The sequence below is a fragment of the Clinocottus analis genome, unplaced genomic scaffold (assembly GCF_023055335.1).
Source record: "Clinocottus analis isolate CAN_PGR_092001 unplaced genomic scaffold, fCliAna1.0.p SCAF_23, whole genome shotgun sequence".
Lineage (NCBI taxonomy): Eukaryota > Metazoa > Chordata > Actinopteri > Perciformes > Cottidae > Clinocottus > Clinocottus analis.
This window is the reverse complement of record NW_027175965.1, coordinates 4,828,128-4,836,926: the sequence shown is the minus strand read 5'-3', so window position 1 is coordinate 4,836,926 and position 8,799 is coordinate 4,828,128.

Here is an 8,799-nt window from a genome sequence, read left to right as displayed (position 1 = left end):
AGACCACAGTTTTGTAACCTTCTGCGTTACTCGTCGCGTTCCAGCTGAGGGTCAGTACTTGTGACCAGCAATCCAAGTTGGCTGTCACGTCGGGCCCGCAGGGCACTGGGGAGAAGAAAGAAAGGTGAGGTATGTTCCTCTCAGAGCTTCTACACGCAGGACGATCTAGACACTGTGTTTAGGAAAAAGGGAAAGCAGAGATTTAAAAGAGATTCTAAAAGTTACAGATGTGTTCGATTAAATTGTTTTATCGCTGAACTATTACTTGGGGTCAGCACTACACGCTTTAAGCTCAACAGCTGACACATTGTCCCCTACAGTGGAGTTGACGTTGGAAAAGTGTCACAGCCAGCAGCACGGATCAACGTGGCATTCAATTTGAGTCTTATTTCTGTCCATCTGACGAATGAATCGTCAATTGTTGTGTTCACCAGCTGATCACGAACTTTATGTGTCTGTTGTTAAGAGCCGATATCAGGTATTTTATAGCAAAACAAAACCAGTAAGGTTGTGTGAATCCAAAACAAGGCGCTAAAAGACGCCGAAACACTCCGCAGCTGAGGGAAATCTTCAAAGACCGTAACATAAAGTTCACATAAAATCACCGATTTGCGCAGCTTTGACCTCTAAACATTTCTCAAAGCTTTACTGAGGGGACTAGAGATTGGTGACATGAAGGGTCACACATTGTTGGTCCTTTACCAGACTCCATGTAGATGGCCTCAGAGGGCATGCTGCGGCACACGCCATCGTGGTGGCTGACAGTGACCGTGTAGAGCTGGCCACACTTCAGGTTGGGTACCCTGCAGCTGGTGTTAGTGGAGCTGCAGCTGAGAAGTCCTTGATCTTCGTCCACGATGGTGGCGGTGTAGGAGTTTATTTTGGGCTGGCCACGCCACGAGATCAGAGCGTCGTTGGCGACACAGTCCAGTGAGGCACTGACGTGATACGGTGGGCAAGCACCTGAAATGAGGCAAAGGGACCGTTTAAGTAAGCAAGATTTTATTTATTATGAAAATCAGCAGCTTAAGATTCTGATTTTTAAAAGGCAGATATAAAGAAATACAGCTTGGTGCTGCTTATCAGTCTGGTTTAACTGGCAAATAACTCAGAAGAAGTATGTAAAGAACAGAAATATGTCTTTCTGAGATTTACAGACTTGAGAAATCCCTTTTCAATATATCATAGATACAAGTGTGTGCAATCCTTCCAGGCAACATTATTAACCCTTTTTAAATCTTATACTCTAAGCACACCGAAGCAGCTTCACAGTAAAACAACCCAGGAGAAGAAAAGCGAGCAGCGGCGCGGTACCTGTCTCGAAGGTGACCGTCTCGCTGTCAGAGCTGTTGCACATGAAGTTGGTGGCGATGACGTGTGCCGTGTAGTTGGTGCTGCACTTCAAGCCCTCGAGCTTACAGTTCAAATCCATGGAGTTGCAGCTGTGAATGACGCCATCGCTGTCCTTGGCCATGGCGACGTAAAATATTGCGCCGCCGGACAATATCCAGCTCATTGTGACGGCACCGGATCCACATTCCTGCGTCGCTGACACGTTCTGAGGAACGCACGGGACTAGAGGAAAGGGGACACGTTTACATGGGAATGAATTTAACCGTTGCAGGTGATCAGAGTCAAGTTTGCTCATCAAAAAAAACATATTTACATGATTGATTCACTATATTCTTTATTATTGGATTACTGATTTGGTCTGTAAAAGCATCATAAAGCAATAGTCACATTTTCTGTCTATTGATTATTTGACGAATCGACTAATTGATTCAACGATAAAGAAATCCTCTGAAAACGCTGAGTGCTAAGGCAGTTTCTGTGAATATTTATTGAGGAGCCTCAAGTACTGTACATTGTCTATACAGGCTAATATTTTACATCAAAACATATAGCAGTTTATTATAAAGGATAGAGGGCTAAAGCAACAACCAAACACAGTTAAAATGAACTCCACCTTGTCCAAATGCTGCTTCCACATTAATGTATCAGCAATAATAAATTAAATGTATAATAATGACAAGTCATTGCAATGTATAGTGAGTACATTTTGCTGATACTACAGTGTCTCCTTCCCATTGCAAAAGTACAATATTGCATACAAAATACATACTCGTTTTGGATTATTTCTTATGGAGTAAGTAAATAATCTCAGTTCTGCTCCCACCACTGTTCTAACATCTAATAAACAGGCACTAACAGCTCCTCCTTACTTGTCTCCGCCACAGGCCCCAGCTTCCGCTGGCTGGAACATTCTTCATCAAAAGCTGTGATGTAGGTGCTGAAGTACTCTCCACACTGGATGCCCTCCATAGCACAGCTGTTGGACTGCGAGCTGCAGTTGTAATAGCGTTTGAGTTCCCGGTTGCCGAACGCCTCCACGGTGTAATGAATAGCCCCCTCTGCGAGATCCCACTTGCTGAGCAGAATGTTTGAGTTGCAGTCGGCTAAGGTTTGCAGATTCTGGGGATCACAGGGTGCTGGAGACAAGCAACGGCATTTTACTTGTTTTTTAGTTTATATTTTTAATTTATAGAAGATTATTAGTGAACAATGAAATCTAAAAAAAAAAAAGCTAAGATCATATTTTCATTTTGAAATAGGGCAGCAGTTTTAAAAGAATCCACCAGAGGGCGATCACATGAGAATGGACAATGTCCCAGATCACAGTGAATTTACCCTCTAACTAGTTTTAAACTCAGATGTACTAAAGTTGCAGCAATTATGGAAATTCAATTGCTATATACATTGAAACCCTTCATCCCTGGTTGCCCTATCCAAACAAAGAAGGATTTTTCTTTCTCTGCTTGTTTTAATTGAATGCCTTGCAGAGATGAAATTGCTAGCAAACGCTCTATTAAGCAAAATTAAAAAGAAAAAAATTACACAAAGTTAAGTTTCGTTATCCAAAATAATATATGTATGTGTGCATTTATTGCAGATATAGAGATGATGTAGTCATACCTGTACGAATTTCAACAGTGGCGCTAGTCTGGCTTCTGCACTTCCCTGTGAGGGACTGGACTGTGAATTGATAGCGTCGTCCGCACTTCGTGCTCACGAAATAACAGGAGTTGCTCTCAGTCAAACACTCCTGAACCACTCCCTACAGAGAAATCACACAGTGTGTTCATAATATGTACACTCAATTACAGACTCTAGTCATTACCTTTTTTAAGGTATACCATAGTTCAGCAATTTTGAACATATTAGAGCATATTAGAGCATATTAGAGCATTATTACCAAACATCTTTGCTTTTCTTCTAAACAGTCAGATGAGAAGATAGACACCACACACACTGAATATGAAGCTACAGCTATCAGCTGGTTAGCTTAGTTAAGCACAAAGACCAAAGCTATTTGCTTTCGGACAGAGCCAGGCTAGCCATGTCCCCCGGTTTACAGCCTGTGTGCTAAGCTAAGCTAACTGGCGGCTGGCTGTAGCTTAATGTGGGAATTAGGAAGGCAAATCATTGTTTTTTTTTTCCCAAAAATGTAGAACTTTTTCCTTGGATTCAAAAGCATCTTCTTGCATATAAATACATTTTACAAAGACAATTCCTGCTGCAGAATGCCGTACCTTCGAGTCCACTGCTTGGGCCAAGTAGTGGTCGGTACTGTTTGTGTGTTCCCAGGAAAAGATGATGACATTACTGGAACAATCTCGCAACAACTCCAGGTCCTTGGGAGGACAGGAAACTTAAAGGAAATGGATATTTATATCATTATTTAAACACCCTTATTACGAACCATCTTATGATGGGTGGACAACATTATGAAGGACGATTAGGTAAAAAAAAAAATAAAGTAAATGGTGTATCAACATCAAAGACGTCTCAGATCCTGTTTCAGGTCAATACGCCCTGATACTGAAGATTACACTCCAGGTTTGCTTTTCACTGGATGAGGTTTCAGGTTTAACACAAACACAGGCTCATTCTTAGCTCCTGAACACAACACAATATGATATAGACAGTACAGCTCAATGGGAGACCCAGTTTTCAGGGGAGACACCCAGTGATGCACTCAAATAAACACGTGGATGTAAACAGCTATTCCCAAATGACCCCTGACAGATCCAATCTCAGTAATCCTCATTCTGAAGTTGTAACAACTGGTGTATTATATGTTAAAATCAGAGGACAACTTATAATGGATGTATCTCCCATCCATTCCATTATCCAAATCGCTTATCCTATTTAGGGTCGTGGGGTGCTGGAGCCAATCCGAGCTGACATTGGGCGAAGGCCGGGTTCAACTGGACAGGTCACCAGACTATCGCCGGGCACACATAGAGACAGACGACCGTTCACATTCACACCTACGGGCAATTTAGAGCCGCCAATTAACCTTAGCTGCATGTCTTTGGACTGTGCGAGGAAGCCGGAGAACTCGGAGGGAACCCACGCTGCCAAGGAGGATCGCCTGGGATCGGGGATCGAACCCTTGTCTTGCTGTGAGGTGACAGTGCTCGCCACTTAGAGCTGTGTTATTACCAAACAACGTCAAAAATGATCTCAAGAGGATGCTGTGTCCTTTTTATTGTGCCTTTAGGCTTATTAATGTATTTTTAACGTAACCATTACGTGTTCATGTTCAGCATCGTCAAAGTCCCGACAGCTTAGCCGTGCACAATGTGGCACCAGGGGCGGGGTCGGACAGAATATCTTACCCTCGAACAGAATAGAGTGATATGTGAGATGAAAGGATTAAGTGCCTTCAACAAAATAGATAGAAGGGTGGAGCGGTAAAAACATTCGTCAGACAAAAATGCCATTCAGTCAGTTAGCTGGTATTGATGGGCTATAATTACAAAATCCAAAGTTAGGTTTCAAGCTTGATTTTCCCAGAATTCAGGCTTATAGTGCGCCAATCTCATATTTAAAGGGCCACTCCACTGATTACAAGTCAAGATTACTTGTAACAAGGGGTTATGTATTGTTGTTCCCTCACCACTTTCTTTTTATTCACCTATTATTATAATATTTTAACTCAGTATGAGAGTCTAAACTGTGTTTTTTTTGTCATTTACTGTCCCGCGGGTTTGTCTGTCTATTTTCTTTTGCTGTTTTAACAAGAGCAATGTTGAAATGGCTGAAAAAACGCTCATACAGGCTGAAATCAACAATGACTCAGGTGGGTGGTCATGTCAAAAAAGGACTTTGGAGAAGAAGTCAGTTTGTGTGTTTCTCTGCGTTTTTGTGTGTCAGATTGGTCGCCTAACTTAAGGGGTCCTCGTGTTCTTCTGTGTGACTGTTGCGTCTCACCGGTCTGGAAAGTGGCTGAGGTGCTGTTCATCTTATTCTTGCAGTTCCCAGATATTGGCGTCACATGCACCACGTAGCTCTGGCCGCAGCTCAGTCCGGTGATCTGGCAGCTGGCGGTCTGGCTGGTGCACGTCAGCTCCGTGCCGTTGTCGCTCATCGCCGAGGCCTCGTAGGATTCGGCCCCAAACACGGCCGACCAGGCAACCGTGGCGGAGTCAGTGGTGCAGGTGTAGTCCACCGAAACGGATGAAACTGATCTCAACTCTGCAAGTAACACAGGATTAGTGTCTCATTTTATTGTATGGGAGAAAAACAGGAAGTTATAAGTGGTGGATTGACATGCTTTATACTATATTTTATATATTGTATATCATAAACTGTCTGGTTAGAAATACTTCTGGCTCTATAAGTATGCCATAATTCTACATAAATCCTGATTGGAGAGTTGTTTTTTGTGTAAAATTATTCATTTGATCTGTTTCAAACCATCACATAATATATGATGGCAGAAAACTGGCCATGTAGTGTTAAAGCTATATATTCCATTTTCAATAGACTGTAAAAAGACTGAATCAATCACCTAATTTTCAGGGTTTTTGTGTGTGTTTTTTTTAGGTTACGGTTTTCGTGACAACCTCAACAACAAGTTGGGTGTCAGGGCATCTGAATCCCTTTTCCCCTGAGGATCATATTTTGCATGTTTGCAGGGAACGCCTCAGAGAGAGAATAGCTGACCTAGATCAAAATCGCCCAGTTATTGATATCGGTATATGGCTGTGCCGACTCACTGTTGGTGGTGTAGCTGTAGTCTGTGGGCTCGCTGGCCACCAGAAACTTGCTGTATGATGACACTGATATCAGATAGGTGGAACATGGGAAGATGCCTTCAACATCCAGCTTCGTGTCTGAGACGCTGTACACAGACGGCGGGCTGGAGGGTTCCTCCGTGTCCTGGATGGAGACCTTGTATCGCAGGACGCTGTCCACCGGCTCCCACGTCAGCCTCGCCGTGTCCTGGCCAGTCTGCATCGCTGTGATGTTCACAGGAGGCTTGAACACTAGAAACATAAGCATTTCGTTAGAGGGGATATCAATCCATCCGATGATGTTCAGTTGATACATTAGTTTAAAACAAGCTCTTTGATCCAAAGAACTTAAAAGCTTAACTTCTACTTTTCAATATAGGAATTAATATTCCGCGATCACAGCCAAGACGAGTTCAGTCCCGTTAAAGGGTCAGTTCACGTAAATAAAATACACATAGTCTTAATTTACTCTTAGCAATGTATTTCTGTGCCTCGTTGAATGGAATTACTGTTTTGTTTATGCAGCTCAAAGAATTGAAAGATTACATTTGAAAAACTCAACAGCACCATGTCTTCTCAAAGGCATTGTCCCAATTATTAATACTACACAGCTTGCTGTCTTTGCACCAATTATCTCTTCTTTAATAAAATGTGTTTTTGAACCATGAATTGGACAATAGTTCAAACGTTTGATATATTTAATGTGATCTTTCAGAAGTCTGGACACTACAAACAAAAGACAGATACCTTTTAGAAAAAATGACAAAATAAAATGACATAATATTATAAATACAACTATTGTCATGGCTATACATTGTACAACTCAATGTAAGAGGATAACATGTTTGTTATTTGTTTAAATATCATTCCTGTAGTAACAAACAGAGACTCTAATGTTTTGCCAGCTTTTTTTATGAGGGGGTGATTGCTGTACAAACTGTAAACACACATTTTTGATTTTGGGCTGCATAAATATATAAACATGAATTGACCCCATGTTTATGCTGATCCTTGAGATCAAGACCCACATTTTGAGGAAGATTATAACACTAATAGTAATGTAAATTATTAACACTTAACGAAGAGTTTGGTCACTTTTTTTGCTTGTTACTTGATCTGAGAATGTCCTGGTCGAGTTTCATGCAACATTCATACTCGATAGAACACAATACACCTTGATGTACACTAGTTTGACTACATTGGGCTTTTCTAGTCCTATAGAAATATACTTAATAATGTTTTCTCTTGGTTATTGTACACATACATGAACAAGAGCATGGTTCCGAGGTTGTCTTCCGCTCAATAAGATCAACTGATACTATAACATCCATCTTTCTTTGAAAACATCCCACGGCTCCTAAAGAAACAGAGGACTTACAGGTGGTGACGGTCCGCACTTTGCTTCTGGCTCCCAGGCCGGCCTGGTTAGCTGAGACGATGTAGAAGTCGTAGTTGCTGAAGGGCTGCAGATTTTCCACCACAGCGGAAAAGTTGGTGAAGGTCATGTTGGTCATCCGTCCGGTGGCCTGAGCGTTCATCAGCAGGTAGTAGTGCACCGCCGAGGTTACCTCAGTCCACTCTACCACAATTGAAGTACTCGACATCGCTCTGCCGTCTACTATCTGCGATGAAGCGGGCACTGAGGGAAAGAGCAGGCGAGACAGCGTCGTTTAGATGCTGCACACTTTGCGCCTGTGTGTAATGACGCGTTTTTGCATGTAATTGACTATTTTCATACAGCACATTATACTTTTCTTTTCAAATAACTCCTTTTGGAGCTCATTTGGTATGCATTCGTTGACTGACGTGTACAATTTGCTTGATATGTATTTAGAACTGTATGTTCACAATTTGACCCCTGATGGGCGATGCTGCCTAAACTAAAATAACATTCATCCAAATCGCTATCTCATTTTAAGATGTTACAGCTCTGTTATGTAAATGTATTAATTGTCTTCTTTTACCTGTGGTCGCCACAGACGTAGTCATACACACCACGTAGTAGAATTGAAAGACTTTGAGAGTCACACTATACTCGGTTCCTGGGATCAGACCAAACACGTTCCTTTCTGTCGAGGTCCTTGGTAAAGTCACCACAATCGGTGCATATTGAGTATCGTTTTTCACCCGAAGGTCCAAAAAATAGTTTGTTGCCCCAGCGTATTGGTCCCATGTTACCAGAATGGATGAGGGGCCTGAAGCCTTTGCTGACACGATGCTGCACCCTGCAAGAGACCAAAATACACGGCACTGAAAAGACGAGCTGGACTGCTGAAAAAGGTTTATAATTGGCGATCACTGAACAATAAACCAGAATACAAATATACAAAACCATCATGAATGTTGTACGTGATATATTTGAGTTTTGACCTTTAAATATTGATAGTATAATATTTATTTATTATGGTAACACGAATATTCTAAAATAGTATACTTGGTTTACTTACCTTGAGAAGCACTATATGGTATCTGTAAATACAAAATTATAATAATAATTAAATTAATAACATGCTGTAAATATTTGAACACTAAATAATATCCATATTGCTGGGTTTGTCCAGTTTTAAAATAAAAAGTAATATATTTACCTGAGTTAGAGATACCAATGCTAAAGAAAAGCCTACAGCTCCCAACAATCCCATCTTTGAGATTGAGGGCTGGATTACAATCAGTTTAGTGTTCAAGGGAGTCAAATACAAAAGGTGTTGTGGGTTCT